This window comes from Trachemys scripta, chromosome 7 (genome assembly GCF_013100865.1).
Source record: "Trachemys scripta elegans isolate TJP31775 chromosome 7, CAS_Tse_1.0, whole genome shotgun sequence".
In the NCBI taxonomy this organism is placed as follows: Eukaryota; Metazoa; Chordata; order Testudines; family Emydidae; genus Trachemys; species Trachemys scripta.
This window is the reverse complement of record NC_048304.1, coordinates 67,311,601-67,329,711: the sequence shown is the minus strand read 5'-3', so window position 1 is coordinate 67,329,711 and position 18,111 is coordinate 67,311,601. Positions and strand designations below refer to the sequence as shown.

The 18,111-nt window shown below is 40.4% G+C and overlaps 1 protein-coding gene across 11 annotated transcripts in view; it reads right to left on the bottom strand.

Moving 5' to 3' along the window:
* The window catches only part of ZMIZ1 (zinc finger MIZ-type containing 1), a 491,983-nt gene that overhangs the window by 315,186 nt on the left and 158,686 nt on the right, over positions 1-18,111 (bottom strand). For 10 of the 11 annotated variants that reach the window (XM_034775977.1, XM_034775973.1, XM_034775967.1 and 7 more), the window contains one exon: positions 9,973-10,052. The gene's annotated coding sequence lies outside the window, so the exon portion shown is untranslated. Of the gene's footprint in view, positions 1-9,972; positions 10,053-13,000; positions 13,020-18,111 lie in introns of those variants that run through there. The other variant, XM_034775970.1, reaches the window with a different exon arrangement.

Genomic DNA, 18,111 nt, shown 5'->3' with positions numbered 1-18,111 from the left:
CACCAGTGCCCCCATTCCCCCCTCATTTCTACAAAGGTTGTGGTGTCCTTGCCTCCAGCCCTGCACCTCCCCGGCTCCTGGCCCTGCACTCAGAGGTTAAAGGGGCCTTGGGCATTCTGGTGGTTGGGGAGGAACCACAGTGCTCCCTTGACCACAAGGCCTTAAGCAGTCGCCCGCATTCAAGGCTGGTCCTGCCCCTCCACAATACCATCTGACCCTCACGTCTGCACTGCCCATTGCTCTCTGGCTGCCCAGCTCTGAAGGCAGCGCCTCAGTCAGCAGTAGTGCAAAAGCAAAGGTGGCAATACCACAACTCCCCTACAATAGCCTTGCCATCCCTCCCACAACTCTCTTTTGGGTCAGGACCCCCATGGTTATAACACGGTGAGATTTCAAATGTAAATAGCTGAAACCGTGTAATAGATTATTTTTAAAATCCTATAACTATGAAATTTATGAAAATGGACCTTGAATTTGGGAAGGTCCTAAATATATCCCATCATCTTTGCAACTCTCCAACTCACGGAAAGTGTGGTTCTCCAAAGCAGTCCTTGTAGCACAACGCCACATTATTCAGCAGGAAGAACAGACTGCCTGCTGGGATAGGAGCTTGGGTCAGTAATCTGGCAGCTAAAGAGCAGGTAACATTTCAGAGAAGACGGGCTTCCGACATATTTGAAAAAAATTGGCATGACTTATTGGAAATCCTTGGTTAATTTCTGGCTCATGGAAATCAAGATGTCATTCTCTTTTCCCATCCCTGCCCTCCTTCCTTCTTTTCCTTTCTCTCCCTTTCCAACACTTAAACTTCTTTGTTATTTTTGCCTGTTTTTGTTTTGTTCTCTCCTTATTTTGGAGGGATGGGAGGAAATTAATAAAATATGAATAAAAAATTATTAGGACCATAAGGAAATTCTCATATGAAGAGATATTGAAAGGACTGGGATTGTTTACCTTGGAAAAGGGATATGATAAAAGTATATTAAATAATTAATGGTCTAGAGAAATTAAGTCAGGAGCTTCTGTTCTCTCTGTCCCATTATGCAAGAACAACGGACCATTCAATTAAATTAACAGGTGGCAAATTCAAGACCAATTACAGCAAACACTTTTTCTAATGTGTAATAAGACCGAGGAACTCTCTGCTACATGATGTCAGGCTTCAGGAATCAAACCAATCTTTAAATAACTATTAGGGAGTACTAGACACCTAACATGGGAGGCAGATTATCTGACATCTGCCTAATGCAAGGTTTCTTGCATATTCTCCGAAGCATCTGGTGATATTGGAGACTAGATGGACAATAGGTCCAATCCAGTCCAGTCCAGCAACTTTCAGAACTGTTGCTTCCACTTGCACACCTCTTCTTACCCCATTTGTAAAGTACAATTTTTAATGTTAGTTTTTATTTTTGGCTTTATACTGCATATGTTTCAGGGTAGAAACCAGTAACAGGCAATTGCCTTCTGCAAATAAACCATCAAGAAGACATGATCTTTTCTTGTTACCTTTTTTAAGCCGAATTTTGTTTACGTTCATTAGGAGATTTCAAAAAAAAGGATTTTTTAATTTATTATTATTTTGTATGTGGGGACATTTGATGTCTCTCTAACTCAAAAAGTATCCTTTGAAAATCCTGTGGCTGATCTACTTTGAATTGAAATCAATTATATTCACGTTAAATCATAATCACATGTTAAATCAGTTGCGTACATTCACCAACCTTGTCTCTCTTCCATTCACATGTGCAGCCATATTACATAGCACTTTGTGTGTGTGTGTGTGTGTGTGTTATACAAATAAATAGAAATATTGCAATTTACATATCTTTATGACTTTAACCAGCATTTACATGAACAGGTAATTAATGATTCCCTCCCCCTCCCATTTTTATATATTATTGTAATAAATCTAGAGGAAATTTAAGAATACAAACTAGATTAAAGTAACGTAAAAAAAGATTAAAGTAAGGTAAAAAGAAAAGATTAAAGTAAGGTTAAGAGACATATCTAGATATACAAAAGGGAAGGAAATTCAGAGTTAAGATTGAACTCGCAATGTGCCTATGTATTGAAGCTTATATAGTATAAAGGTGGTGTGAACAGAAGTACATTTCACCATCCAGAATCTAGTCCATGTGTTTATATTATGCCAGTGGCTCTCAAACTTTTTTACTGGTGACCCCTTTCACATAGCAAGCCTCTGAGTGTAACCCCCCCCCCCCCTTATAAATTAAAACCACTTTTTATATTTTAACACCATTATAAATGCTGGAGACAAAGCGGGGTTTGCAGTGGTGGTTGACTACTCGCGACACCCCCCCCCCCATGTAATAACCTTGCCACCCCCTGAGGGGTTCCAACCCCCAGTTTGAGAACCTCTGTATTATGCTTTGTTTAATTTTATAGAAACATATGCCACACAAGTCATACTACCCAATTATCCCTTCGACATGCATTTCACTAAAACATGCCAATTCCTAGAACAGCTTATGAAAGACCCCTAGAACAATACATTTCTGATAGCTGGAAGAACACTCTGAACAGATAAACAAGATTAAGAAAAAAAGTAAAAATGTATCCAGTTAGCCAATAAACTGTTTTTATATAGCAGAAAAAAATAAGGACGCGGGCAGTATCTTATTTCTTTTGGAAATATTTCTCTACACACAAAGAAAAAAATGCATGCTAACACCCTTTAAAAGGACACGAAAATATGCTTGGATCTTCTCCATAGCAAAATAAAATGTTTTCTAGTACAGGATGCAGCAATAACCGTCCTGAAAGGTTACATGATGATAGAGTATTTGAAAAATTGCTCTTATTTAGTCTCCTTTAAAGCAGTGCAGACCAAAAAATCCCCAAACAGAAACAAAAAACACCCCACAAGAAGCCCTATTTTCAGAGGAAAGTACACCAAACTAAGGGCCTGTCTACACTGAGTTTTTCTTTTTGCACCCGTGTAACACAAATTCCTGATATGGAAGTGCTACACAGTATAATTTATCCCAGCCAGTAAGGAATCAGGTCGTAGCGTGTCTACATTAGGGGGTTACACTGTTGCAGTTATGTCGGTATAACTTCGCCAGTTCTAAGAACTCAGGATCAAAAATAGAACCTATTCTGCCCGCTTTTCGTTACTGTGAAGCTCCATCTTTCCCAATCACTGTGAAATTCAATGAAGGAAGTGTAGCTCGTGAAAATTTAGTTTCAACTGTGAATCCCTTTGGTCCTTACAAAGATTTCCTTACAAAGGCTTAGAGGGCTTAAGATGACTTTTGATGGTTAAGTCTGTGCATGAAAAATAACCTCCCAAAAATAAAACTTCCGTTTAAAAAAAATGAGCTGCAGAAACTCCCTTTGGTGTTCCCACTAAGACACAGCTCTCAGATAATGGCAAGATAAACTAAGAGACAAGGGAAAGCACTGAGACATTTTACCTCCAGGAAATGAAACTCACATACAATGTTTGCACTATCTAAGAAGTCATTTTAGTGTCTTTTATTCCAGTTGGGCATTTACCAGGGTGTTATATGTGCCAGCCTTGAAGACAACTCAAGTATAAGGTTAATAAAAGTTTATTCAGTTCTATCCAATACAGAGTTAATTGGGTATTTCTCTATATTTATCTGTGTTCATTTCTCCTCTGTATCAACTTTTTTTTTTTGAAGGAAATATATGCTTAAAGATCTGGCATACTTATATTTAATCTGGTTAAGACACTATTTGTTTCACATGTAAAAAACTAATGTTATTTAAGGAATCATTTTACCTGAGATTGTTTTTCTGTCACTTGGCTTCTCTAGTCACAGGCCGATGAGTATTCCCGTTCTGGTCTATGCCACTTTAACAGAGGCAACCAATAACCTTCATATGATTTTTATGACTCAGGACGCAAAAGTTTGCTCTGGATTCCTCAACTGAAAATCCTTAGGCGTATGAAGGAAAACTAGGGTACACTTCTAATCCCTAAATGAAACTCCACTAGTGTCAGGTGAGTCTTGCAACAGGTTGATAAGACCCCCCCCCCAAAAAAAATAGAGCATTAAAAAACTTACCCATTTTTAGGTTCAGTGCAGGCATCAACCCAAATTTATGGGTTTCAAACCTTGAAGCAAGGTAGGCTAAGGAACCAGATAGTGCTAACACTGCTGCCCAAGGTAGCACTTGCTGCAGCCTGTCTAAATTTACAAAATTTAATGTACGCGAGAGAGCACTTCCAAAATAGCCACGGTGTACAAAGGGAATACAGCACAGGTGCAAACTGCTCTTCAGTTTACAGGAACTACATCGCTTTCTGACCTGCAAATCTGCCTGTTGTTGGCTTCTATTTCTTCGAGCGTGACAAACCTACAGACACTGTTTCTTTCTTGAGATGTCCCAAAAGGACAAACTAGGCATGAGTTTTACAGGCCAATCAAGAGCTTTGGAGTAAAACTGAATATCAATTCACAGAGGTTAAGATGGAGATTAATTCACTGAGATTGCATTGTATGCCATGTTCCCCTTCCAAAGAGGAACTATAGTCTCTTCCCAGGCAAGGAGACTTCCCTTCATTCATTCCAAGCTACACTCACGAAAAGCAGAGCAGGACTAGTTAGTGGTGTGCTGTAAAATATGGCATCCAGTTTCTTTATCCTCACAACCATGATACAGCTGCTAGAGGATAAAGCCTTCGTAGTAAGTGTAACAAGCCCTATAGTTTCCTCCAAACCAGGCTAAAGTACCCAACAGAGGCTGAAAAGTCACTGAATGTAACCTGCAGCCTGTGCTGAGTGTGGAGAGAACTCTTCTGATCGAAAGGCATTCCTGGACCATTTCCATTTCCTGAATATGTCGATTGCTTTTCAGGGACCAATCTACAAGAACAGTTAAACACATCTGCTGTGGTGACCTCTTGATGGTAAAGGGGAGGAGAGATAAGAAACATCTGCTTATCAAGGAAGAGTATTTGACCCAAGCCCTCTAGTATGCCTGTAGATCTTTCCAAACACCCACCGATCTGACTAGCATACTCTGGTTAAAAATAGCCTCTCAGAAGGCCAGTGTGACATGTGGGATTTTCTAACTGCTCTCTAACATTGAATATATACATCAGAGATCAGCAACCTTTGGCCCGCGGCCCGCCAGGATAAGCACCCTGGTGGGCCGGGCCGGTTTGTTTACCTGCCGGGTCCGCAGGTTCAGCCAATCGCGGCTCCCGCTGGCTGCGGTTCACCGCTCCAGGCCAATGGGGGCTGTGGGAAGCAGTGCGGTCCGAGGGATGTGCTGGCTGCTGCTTCCCGCCGCCCCCATTGGCCTGGAGTGGTGAACCGCAGCCAGTGGGAGCCACGATCGGCCAAACCTGCGGACGCAGCAGGTAAACAAATCGACCCGGCAGGTAAACAAACCGACCCGACCCTGGCGGGCCGCTGGCCAAAGGTTGCCGATCCCTGATGTACATGTTTATTTGGGTCTCTTTTTTGATCATTGATCTTTAACAGTGACGTTATCACACGATCCCTTAACGCTTAAGGTTCGCATTAACAGTTCAACTCATCCAATGGTGCACGCTGCAGGAAGACTTAGTAAGACCCTATTCGCTGTGGTAGAATTATAAGAGGTAGAGCTGTGAGCTGTACTTCCATTTTGGTCTTGGGGAAAATAATGGAAGAAAAGACGAATAGCATGTGACCTCTATTTCCAGTTCCAAAACCCAGAACTGCTGTTACTTCCCACCCACACCTCCTGCAGCCTTGAGACCCAAGGTTGGTACATTTACTTCTCCCTATACAGGTTACTGGCTCCTGCCTTTCCTTTCATGTAATATTTTCCTTCTATGAGCCTTGCTTTTTTTTTTGTTTCCTTTTAGTCTCTTCCATTCCTTTCCTCCCTCACAGCTCCTACTACTTCTTGTCCTTTGCTACTCTCCTTCTTTCTTTGTCGTCCATTATTGTCCTGGATTTTTTTTTGTTTTCTCACCTGCCAACCGGAAGATTGCCTCTCCCCCTCTTCCCCATGTGAGGTTCTTCTCTACTCAGTATCCTTTACTCCCTTCTGTCAGACTTTCCCAACAGACCCTGGACACAAGTCACAGGAGTTCAGTGCTAATAGCTGAGGGTACATCTACACTACAGCGGGGAGTCGATTTAAGATACGCAAATTCAGCTACGTGAATAGCGTAGCTGAATTCGACGTATTACAGCCGACTTACCCCGTTGTGAGGACGGCGGCAAAATCGACTTCTGCCGCTTTTTGTCGGCGGCGCTTACTACCACCTCCGCTGGTGGAGTTAGAGCGCCGATTCGGGGATCGATTGTCGCGTCCAGACGGGACGCGATAAATCGATCCCCGAGAGGTCGATTTCTACCCGCCGATTCAGGCGGGTAGTATAGACCAGGCCTGAGACAGACAGGTGGCACCTGGTGTGATCAATATCCCAGAGTTTACTGGAACAGGAAAATATTCCAGTTTCAATAAAGCCACTGAGACTGCATTTGTAGACCAAGATAGTCTCATTCAATAGGAATATTCATTCACAAGATGAACTGCTGAAGAAAAGCTTAAAAGAGAAGGATGGTTTGTGGTTAATGAGCTGGTCTGGGATGCAGGAGCTCTGGGCTCACTATTAGACTCACCTACAGACTTCCTCTTTGACCTCATGCAAATCACTTAATCTCTCCTTGCCTCAGTTCCACAACCATGACATGGGGGTAATGCTACTACTTTTCCCTGCCCTTTCTCTGTCTTGTCTCTTTCGAGTGTATGATCTCCAGGACAAGGACTGAGTCTTACTATGTGTAGCGTCTAGCACAGTGTGTCCCAGACCTCTGCTGGGGCCTCTAGAAGTACCATATTATAATTTAATGGAGCATGTCAAAAGCATTTTTTGTTTATGAAAAATGGCCTTCCATTTTTAAAGGTGAGTATTTTCACAGAATTGTTCAAAAATTTCTAATTTCAATGAAAACCTGAAAAAGTTAGGTTTTATCATCTATTTTTTTCCAAACAAAAAAACCTGACAATTTCAGCAATATTTTTAACCAAGTTTTTTCATTTCTTTCCATTTTTTCATGGATTATACTTACCATTGTCCAAACAGCATTAATGAGAGATTAAAATAAGAGGGAGAGTTTTCAGAGAAGTCCAGAGAACTCCTTTTTAACAGAAGAAAGATTACTTCCTCTACAAGAAGCCTGTGTTTGCTATTCTCGGGGCCAATGGCTCTTCCCTGGCTAGATGCATCTACAGTATGAAATTTTGCAATGCTGTTTCAACACAGTCTTTGAGAGCAGGTATATATTTTTGAAGTTTAAACAAGGCCACGGTGTCATATTGTGCAATTGCAATGGGACCGGTATGTTCGTCTCTAATTTCATCACTCATCACTAATCTCACTCATGCATAAAGCTGTATCGATATGGCTATAAAGCTTCCACTAACCAGTCACTCGAGTGGAATGGCCCCATCCTGTCCAAGATCGAGGCCCTCACACTTCATCCTCCAGCCTGGTCTGGATTGGTGTTTACAGAGTCTCAGAAGGAATGTGTGCTTTTCTTACAATGAGAAAGAGCAGGTTTGCATAATCTTAACTGCAGGATCCCAGGAGCCAGAACTAATTCAAAACTCTCCTAATTTGACTTGGGGATTCTACACTGTGACAGCAAGACTTAGGGAATGGTTCTTCTCTATAACCTTGTTTGAGTGATCATCTTTTGTTTCCATTACTCCAGTTTGCAAGATGACAGCTATCAAGACAGATTCCAGAATGCCTTTTAAAATGACACATGTCAAAAGTGAACTGTTAAGAGCATCTAAACAGAGGGATTTGCGTTAATATTTAGCTTGCCAAGAATCACATTTCAATAACAACTGATTTATTCTCTCACACATGTGCAACAACAAAAACATTGCCTGACATTGTTTTTCTGATTTTTCTTTAATTAAAAACATGCACTTTAAGACACACTTGCACAGTTTATAAGAGAAACCCTCATCATTTGAGCTTTTAGCACTCTTGGATTGTAATGTCCTTGTGCTGGCAAAAAATAAAAAAAACTGCTCTTTCTGTGTGTTTATGAAGCCTCCGGAAATACCATAGCAAACATTCCTGCTCTACAGCAGTGAAACCATGTGACCTCAAGGCACAGCCAGGAACTTCTTTCCCTGAGTTTCTTCATGGAATGGAAAAAGGAAATTTTTCCTTTGAAGCCAGAATCCATGGCCAGGACAGCATACACAAGGTTGTTTTTAAAGATTATTTGGCTGAATTCTCTAACCTATGGCTGGACACGTCATATTATTTTGTACTGAAAGGGTCAAGTCTTTAGACATATATTCAGATGTAGGACACAAACCCGAACGAACCTTTTAGGACACTGCTACAAAAATATTCCCAGGGTATTCTAAAGCAAGGTTTATCATTCTTGTTCTGCAATATTCTATTTCTTGGTATAAATAATTAAGAGGTATTTCCCTCCAGTGAAGACTTGGTTAATTGCTCTCCTTATTTTTTTTTCGGTCTTCCCATTTTTCAGTTTGGTTTTTGTTACTACTGTTAATGAACGGATTTGTCCATGCAAGTTCTGCTAAGTGTGACCAAAGATGACTTAAAGCATAAGCCTGAATAATAGCTTTCCATTTTTTATCAGTATTTGTAAGTAGGGGGTAGAGGGGGGTCATACAATGCTAGTTTTATACCAGTGAATATCTGTTTTCTTGGTTTAAAAGAAAAAAAAAAACACAAAAAAGGAAGGCAGCACTGCAGTAAAAAAGTACAGCAAATGGCAGCCATGCACCACTAACTGGTTCTAGTGGCCATGTCAGAAATGTTTCTAATTATCGGAGGCAAAACTGGGATGGCATTTTCTGCTGGAAGCAAGATTTACACTATACCCTCCTCCCCACACACCCCCAGCATATAAATATTGGTCAAACAGTTTTTTCTCATTTGGTTCTTGAAATAAGCGGTGGGTAGGAGCAGGGGGCGTTTGGAGGTGAGGCTGGGAAGAAATATTGATGAAGAAATGCTTCAGGTCAACCGTCTGCACCTCACCAAGATGTATCATTGAAATGCTGGGGAGCAATATTGGTAGTAATAGATAAGGGAAGTCTATTCAATCATTAATGCCAATCCCTCTCAAAGTGGGCTTTCAAATTATGATCCTTGGACCACTGGCTGGTGAGCTGCAGGAAGCTGGATGGTCACATGGTACTAACACCACCTCCTTATTTCCAGCTGCTAATTTGCATTAAAAACAACTGAAAATACATTAAATATTTCCCTAAAGTCACTTCCCCACCTATGCAGTGTCATGTAGACATTCTTGAGAGTTGAAGTGGAAATGGTCCACATGATAGCAAGTGAGAGGGCAGTTGATTCATAAGACAAAATGTGAACCACACTGCAAAAACACTTGAAACCCACTAAGATACTCTGGAACTATGCCAAAGGCAGAGATGCAACAACCTATCATCTTATGTATTTTAAATACTATAAAAAATAGATTGAACCAAACAAAGAGTAGAACAAGTTTGAAGAAAATGTCTAAATATGACAAAAACAAATAAAAAAAATACTTGTTGTGTACTTTTCATTCCTCACTACACCTGGATAGAAATACTAAACACTACTTCATTGAAACTACTGTTGAATTTCTACTAAGGAACTGCTAGTTTGTTTATTATAAGTGCATGTTTACTGGGAGCGCGCAGAACACACTATTTTACAGCTGGAAAGGCCAGTGCAAGCATCATTTGTTTGTACTGTATATTAGAATCAACAGAATTAAACCAAGGTAGCCAATGAATGTTTATACCGAGGGCTTTGCTAGCAGTGTTGTGTCATTGCCATCAATTGAACTACTTCTCAAAAGAGCTGATGAACCTTGATAGCAACCAGATGAGTGGTTAAAGCATAAACGATGATGCACTGGCTAGAAAAGACAAGAGGCCCATATGCATTTTACCAGCTGAGAATAAAAATCTTCCTACCTGAGTTCCACAAGTGCCTTCTTCCTCTCAGGAGCTGATGACTATTTCTTCAGTGCCTTCACATAACACGATCCATTTTCCTACAATGAAATATAGCTGCATTACTCACACATCCTCATCGGTATAATGCAGCAGCATTTAAGCTGCAAGAGCAGATCTGCAAAAATTCATGGAACTTTAAAAGTTCTAAAAAGCAAGATGTGGGGAAAAAGGATTAAGATTTGGGACCACAGGTCTATAACAAGCAATTCCACTGATTCGTTGTGGGACTAGGGTGAACCACTTCATCAGTTTAAACCTCAAAGTTTGCTCATCTGTAAAATGAAGATGAGAAGCTGATAGTGAATTTTACTAACGTGAGTATCCAGATTTATTAACCTGAAAAGTAAATATTTTTTCTTCAGTTAAATGCCATGTTGAACTCTCTTTCATTCTCTTTATGGAGAGTCTTTGCTGAATGTTATGAACTATCATTAAAAAAAAAAAAAACAACAACCCTGAACTTTGCTTAGGTGGAGGAGACAAAATACCACAAAACACCACCCTGTCTGAAGCAAAACAAAGCAAATTTACAGATTACTTTGGCACGGCCCCTTGACTTCTAGGAAATGCTGTTTAAATCATAAAAGACATGCTGTAAGGGGGGACAGTGGAATGTTTACTGGCAGCATGGGTTCTGTTACATGCTGTCTCAGCAATCAAGCAGGGTATCCTTACAGGCTTCTGTTAATAGGCACTAAAACTCAGAATACTGGGCAGAAAAAATGAAGAACGTTCACACACGAATACCGTTTGTAATCCTTTTTATTCATTTTCCACCAACTTTTACACAATGATTTTTTGTTTGCAAGAACGTTCATGAAAAGCCAGTCTTCTGAAGCAGAAAATATCCCACGTGATTTCAGTGCCCAGTCCATCAGCAACCGCTAATGATCAATTATCAGGAGTTGAAGCCAGATATTAGGGAACAACTCAGACACCGCAAAATACTCACATTCAGGGTTAGATGACAAATGTAGAATAATGAAAAAATGTAAGTTATGATTACTTCCTATTTGGATTGCAGGAGCATTTAGTTTGTTAATGGATAATTCACAAAAAGTAAAAAAGCTAAAAATTAAATTGTTTCCTAAGATCAGCATCCTCAACTGAAATAAGTATATTGTCATGAAGACACAATCTGCCTAAGAAACGGATTCGGCTGTATTTCTTGTCCAGGTAAAAAATAACCATTTTAGGAAGCCTGCATTTTGACAGACACTATTGGTGAAAAATTGGTCTTTAAGTCTCCTGACAATAATCTCTTCAAAACTCCATTATGTATTTGTTCTCTTCCACAGATTCCTTCCCTCTCCCCCCACAATTTTAACTTCTTTCTACTAGAGGTTAAACTTTTGTTCCACCCAGTAGAGAAGTCAGGAGTCCTGGGTTCTATTTCAGGTTCTGCCACTGACACTCTATGTGATTCTGGGTAAGTCACTTCACTTCTCTGGTCCTCAGTTTCCCCATCTGTAAAATGGGAATGATGATACTGATCTTCCCTTTTAAAGTGCTTTCAGATCTATGGCTGAAAAGCATTATGCAACAGCTGAGTATCATTATTATTAATGATCCCACATTATGGATTCTCCATCGCTTTTTTAAAAAGCTGGCCCAAATCCATCTCTTCCATGCTGCCCATATCCTATACCCCCACTGACACTCGCTATCACCAACCCATTGGTTTAGTATCTCAAACTTCTCTCTGTCCTTCTGACACTTTCCTGTAAGTACTGCACATGCAATGAGGCAGTTGTATAAGCAGTGCACTGTGAAGAGGAACCGTGTTATACGAACATGGACAATCTCTCCTAACAAAGCTTCCAGTTTGCATATCAGCACTGTCAGTGCAATCATGGCTTGGGGAAGACAGTGCATGTCTGCTGCTCCTGCAGAGCCAGCAGAGGGAGCACAAGAACCAGTTTGTGGGACCCAAAGGAGTCATTTTTTTAGATAAAGTTTCTTGGCTATGAAATGCTAAATCATTAAAATCCAAAGCACTTGGTATTAGATTACTTCTAGTATCAAAGGCCTGTGTGGTGCATTACAAGTTATAAGAGACTAAAATCTCTGCTCTGAGGCAATGGCGCTCTAAGATCAATAAGTGAAAGGACAACCAACACATTACATACAGACTAGGAACGTTGTGGGGGTGATGGAAAGACAACAGTGTTGCCTGCCAACTCTTGTGATTTTATCACGAGTCTGACAATATTTGGTGTTTTTCTTTAAGCCTCAGCTCCTGGAATCCTCTGATTACATGAAAATCTCTGTTTCCATTTTAAAAGAAAGGCAACTGTCCAATTTCTAGCCCCCATCATTGTGCAAAAAAGTTCAGAAACGTGACCCAAGTGCACACTCCAAAGACTCGAAAAACAAAAGACAAATAAAAAGAACCCAAAATATGGGGTGGGGTGGCGGCGCGTGGTTTTATAAGTATAATGACTTTTAAGCCAATCATAATTTTGGGCACGTGACTCATGGTTTTTGAATACTTGGGGTTGGTAATTAGCAATTCTGCAAGAGTAAACAAAGGGAAAGGAAAATATAGCTTGAGATTGCGTAGGACGCACACAGAGCAAACCATGCACGATGGACAGTTTAACATATTTCTCATTTAAATGCATCTCTTCGGTGGCTTATTGTCAGGCCTTATGGAGCAGGGGTTTTTTAAGGCGGGATTAGAACAAAGCCTGTTCCAAGCACAAAAGGGCAGCAAGGAAGAAGGTCTGAAGGCAAGAGTGGAAGCAGGATACACGAAGAGCTCTTAAACAGGAGGGGCTTGTGCAGGAAAAAAAAGAAAGAGATGAGCAGAGAGAAATAAGCAGTGATTTAGCCGGAGAAGAGCTGAGCAAAAGCTTTGAAAGCTGAGGGAAGCCAGTGAAAGCGTACAAATAGGGAAGTGACACAATCCAGCGTTGGATCTTAAAATTTGCAACCACTGACAAGGCTCACAAGAAAAGAAGGCTTTCCCTTCCTTCTCACATACACTGGTCCGACATCACAGCTACCAGCCTTTTGACACAGGACGCTCAAGACTTCTTCTCAGAGCCAAGCAACTCTGCTTTGCAGTCATCTGGAGAGGTCACTGCTGAGAAACACAAGATATTCCTCCTCAGCTGGAAGAACAATCACATTACAGCCCCTTGAGCTCCCACCTCTGTTGGCCCAAGGAAAAAGAAGAGAAGTTATGACCAGGAGTCAAACCCCCATCTCTTGAAAGACAGTATAAAAAACTAAAAGCAAAACCCAGGGAAAGTGAAAGCAGGAGAGACCAAACAAGTGAACCCCAGGCAAACCAAAATGGCCTCAGCCTCCCAAATCTGCAAAAACTTACACATGTGCCTTAAGCACATAACCTCAGTCTCACTGAGGCCTAAATTACGGTGGGTGCCATTAAAAATTTCATTCTGGTTTTAGAGTTATTACCTATTCCACTAATAATCTCATTAAAATGGATGATACCATTCAAATCAGGAATACCCCCAATACCAGAATGAACAGTTTAGTGTGCTAGAAGCTTTGCCTCCTCCTTCATAAACACCATATCCAGTATTATAATTGTATCCTACATAGGAAGCATTCAACAGACACGCTTCCTAAATAAGATTGTTAACCCACAAGTGTACTATACTATTCAGGAAAACAAACAAACGTACAAAATAGTGTCTTTAAACATCAAATATAACCTTCATTATGCAGCCTGTGTTATAAATTAGTTAACTGAGCCCTCTATAGGCTTGCAAAGTTTTTGCAATGTTATTGCTCCAAAATTTGGTGTAGCAATTTATATTCACCATCATTTAAACTCTCTACATATTTCTTAGGCCCCTACAGAGCTCCCACCGAAAAAAGGGGAGGTGTTTGCTAGTTTTATAGTGAAGAAAAGCCTAAGAACTGGTGGTACAGATTTTAAGTGCCATACTGGTAAAGAAATAATGGATATAGATCAAAGAGCCCTGTCACAGCATAGATGTAATAAGACCATTTATTTGATTTAACTAACCTCGTTAACTCTTCTTTCAAAATGCACACGGGTGCTTTCCTGTATAGCAGCACATCATCAGTCTGTGCTCTCTCCAAAGCACAAGCACTGCTCCCTTTGTGTACCCCCTATACAACACCTTAAAAAGAGGACAGGCTTAAATAACCCCATACTCATCTGCCAAAAGAACTAGCTGGCTGCACGGGGCCACAGTCTGTCTCTTTCCCTGTAGTTGTGGACAGACCCCTGCTGCATGCTTGTGAGCTTCAGGGAGCAGCCTGTTTTCCCTGAGCTCCCACTGAGGGCAGTGATGGCTCTATATCCATTATTTCTTTACCAGTATGCCCCTCCTCCCAGCAGAGGGCTGGTGCCCTAAAGGCATAAATGAACCCTTCGTCAACAGCCATGTGCTACATAATTTCTCTTCCAACAGCAGCACAGGGTTCTGTAGGTGCAGAATGAGGCAGTGATTATGAAGCTGCCTTAGGTGTACACTTGGGTGGCTTATCCATACTATCCAATGTGCACTGTATTATGTTTACACTGTAACATGTTGCTTAAAAACAGCTTACTATGTACTTTTCTCCTAAATGACTATAACGGAATGACTAGTGGGTGCAGTACCAAGAGATTACAGCTGGTCAGGAAAGGATTTTTTTCCCTTGTAAAAAACTGATGAATTTTTTAATGTTGTCAACATTGTCAGGTTTAAAACTGGAAATTTTTGGTTTTCAATAGCTGGGTGGTGGGCAGTTTTGTTCCATTTTGTAACAAAACCCTGTTTTTGTTTAAAAGTAAGTGGGCAATTTTTTAAAGATTTTTTTTTCGTTTTGTCAAAAACAATTTCCATCACAAAATAATGAGGGTAAATTTTCAACCAGCTCTGTACAAGATGCTTCACGGATGTATAGAAGTATATACGTTAGACTGTATTATTTGAGAGAGAGTATCTAATCACAAACTGGACTGGACTGTGTATACGCTTAACTTTGCAACTTCCTGACTTTTAAGTGCCTAACAGTGCATCCTTAACATTCGGTTACTTTCTTATGAAAGCGTATACATCCTCAGACTTCTCCATATGTCTTATGTGGCCCGGTACTCCCAGAAATGGAAGTAGCCTCCTCTAGCCCACCAAAATACCCAGACTCCTTTGCTGCAATACAGCCACTCCTAGCCTGTTCTGCAAAGATCCCCGTATTAGAGGGGCAGGCTTTTCAAATCTGTTCCCTGACCCCCTGCTGTTTGAGGACCTGGAGGCCAGTGATCCAAGACCATGACCCATGCAACCTGGCTTTGCAGTTCAGTCCGATCAAAATGCTATGTACAAATTACCCCTCCACGAACCACCAACCTGAAAGGGCTACCACTAGGGTGATCAGACAGCAAAAGTGAAAAATCAGGATGGGGGTGGGGGTAATAGGAGCCTATATAAGAAAAAGACCCTAAAATTGGGACATCTGGTCACCTAGCTACCACCCAGTCTGGTGCAGTGCATGTGGAGCACCATTTGTGTGGAGAGCACTCTAATACTGACTCATGAGCATCAGACAGTGGTCTCTACTAGAGCGGGTTCAGCATTTTTCAGTGGCATAGATCTGAGGAACAAAGAGAGACATCCCAGAATAGCTGAGAGCAGGGTGGTTAGGGCACTCGTGGGATGTGGGGGACCCAGGTTCAAGTCCCTGCTGAGAACCAGGCAGAGCAAGAACTTGCATTTGTTTCCCCCACATCCAAGGGTAGTGCCTTCATCACTGGGCTATTGGCTAGTTTCTTTCTCTCAAAAAAATTATTTTGTTTATGGAAGGGTCTCAGTTGAATATAGAACAGGGAAATTTCGGAAATTCTGTGAAAATTTTCACACAGTGGCAAAAATGTTTCCTATCCATCTCTAGTCATTATAAATCTTGCCTGGAGATGAACCACTCAGATGGGAGAGCCCGCTCTGTATACTGTTACCAGGAGCACCAGCCATCCAGCCCCGCTGCAAGCGTTTTAGTCTATTTCGTATTTCTAATTTAACTGAATCCTTCCCCCCCCACGCCCCCCGTAGCTAAACGCACAAACTATCATGCACTCTAGCAGAGCAACAGAAGTAGTCTGTAGGCACAAAGGTTCTGCTTCTGTCATTATTAGAGCATCAGATTCTTCTTTATGTATGGCCACTTGCCCACTGAACACATTTGCAGAGAAGCAGAAGTAACTGATTTTTTTGGTGCATGTGTTGGATACCAAATAACCTGTAGGCAGAAACTACACTTAAAGCAAAGACTAATGATATAGATGAATCACCAGGTAGTTCAGCAGCTATTACTGCTAAAAGAAAAGGTCTGAGCAGGATAACAAGGATAGAAAGCAGTACGCATTAACAAGACTTACATACAAGACCAAATACAGGGAGGAGGTAGGGAGGAGAGAAAATGTCTCAGGTTCTCCTAAAGTAGATTATTGCTGCATCCAGCAGTGAGCCTCCCACCCAAATGTGTGCTATAAACTTAATTCTCAAATGACAGTATCGCTACTGGGTGCATAAACACTGAGACAAGATTAGACATGCTTGTTTTTCACCATTCATTTCTCTCTCCAGTGAAACGCTAACAGCATAACTTTGCTATCAAAATTATTGCCCTTCAGAATGTATGCTTTTAGCTTTATACATAGCAATTATGTCTTAGTTGGTAATTAATGTAAAGTGGCAACAAAAAAAAAAAATCGAAAATGTTTCAAGAAGGACAAATTTGCTTGGTGAGAGTCCAGAGAAAATCAATCATGCACAATTCGTAGGATGATTCTGTAATCTGGACAGAAACTGAGTTGACAATAAAGCCATTTAAATTGTGGTTTAAATGAAATTTAAAGATATAGAACACCAACATCTAATGAATTTAAGACTTTATTTGCTGGGTCTAATAAATCTATCATAGTAGTTCTGGCCACACATGGATACATTTTTAAAGAGAATTGTTTGCCTCTGGGATCTCCACTCAAGGACTATAGAGCAAAACAGTGTGGACTCTCCAAAGATTTTAGTATATAAGTGCACTTAGCCAATGTGTTTTATTATAGCTGACTGAAAAAGAGAAGTATATTTCACTAAAACTATTGAAAAAAGAAACATGTTTTTTTCAGAAATGACTGAAATAAATGATTTTTCATTTTTTTTTTAAACAACTTGCTTGTTAATGGAAAAATTTGCTTCATTTTGGTCAGAAAAAAAAACCTCTCCCACTCTTTAGGGGAGATGGGGGGAGAGGGGAGAACTGGAGGGAAGGGGTGCAACAGTGAGAAGAAAAAAAAAGAAATTAAACCAAAAAGGAAACAAAGTGCTTTGGAAAACTGCCAAATTTTTCATCAAAAAATGAAACACTTTAGAAAAAAAAATCAAAATATTTTCACAAAACATTGCTGTTTTGGTTAAATTGAATTTTTCAGCAATTTATGCATGTGGGGAAATACTTCAGCCAGCATGAAGGTTTTAGTTTTGCATCAGATAAGAACAGGATTCTTTATTTAGGTAAATTATTTAGGTGAAAGGTCCTGTTTTAGTTCAGTCTCTCTCAAATAATGATATGAGGAGGTTTCATCATTTTGAAGAAAGTTTAAACTCCTTCATTCTTGTAAAAAAAGAAAAGAATGGAGAATGTTCCAGGTGGTAAGCTAAAGGCCTGCATTAGCGAAAACAAGGCCTACCTGCCAGAAGAAAATCATAATTCTGATAACTCAATTTTGTCATCAACCAATATAGATTATTAAAAGTCTACATATAATACACTTACCTCACTGGTTAGCAGATATGTAAAAGCCTTGAGCTATCAAACTGTATCCTAAAGCTGGGTATTTAACACAAGAACATCCAAACATTGCTCACATGTACACCTGCACAGCCAAGACCTTTTCCTTCTCATTTTTCTGTGTGGCATCTGCAACTTTGGCTCACCACAGCAGAAAGTATTCTAAGTTACAATACTGTATCCATCTCCTTCTGTACCACTATACATAGCACAGAGCAGTAGAAGGTTTGATTTTGCAGCCCTTACTCATATAAGTAGTCCCATCATTTCTAAGAACAAACGAGTAAAAGCTGCAGCATCACAACCTAAAGGAGATACAAGCAC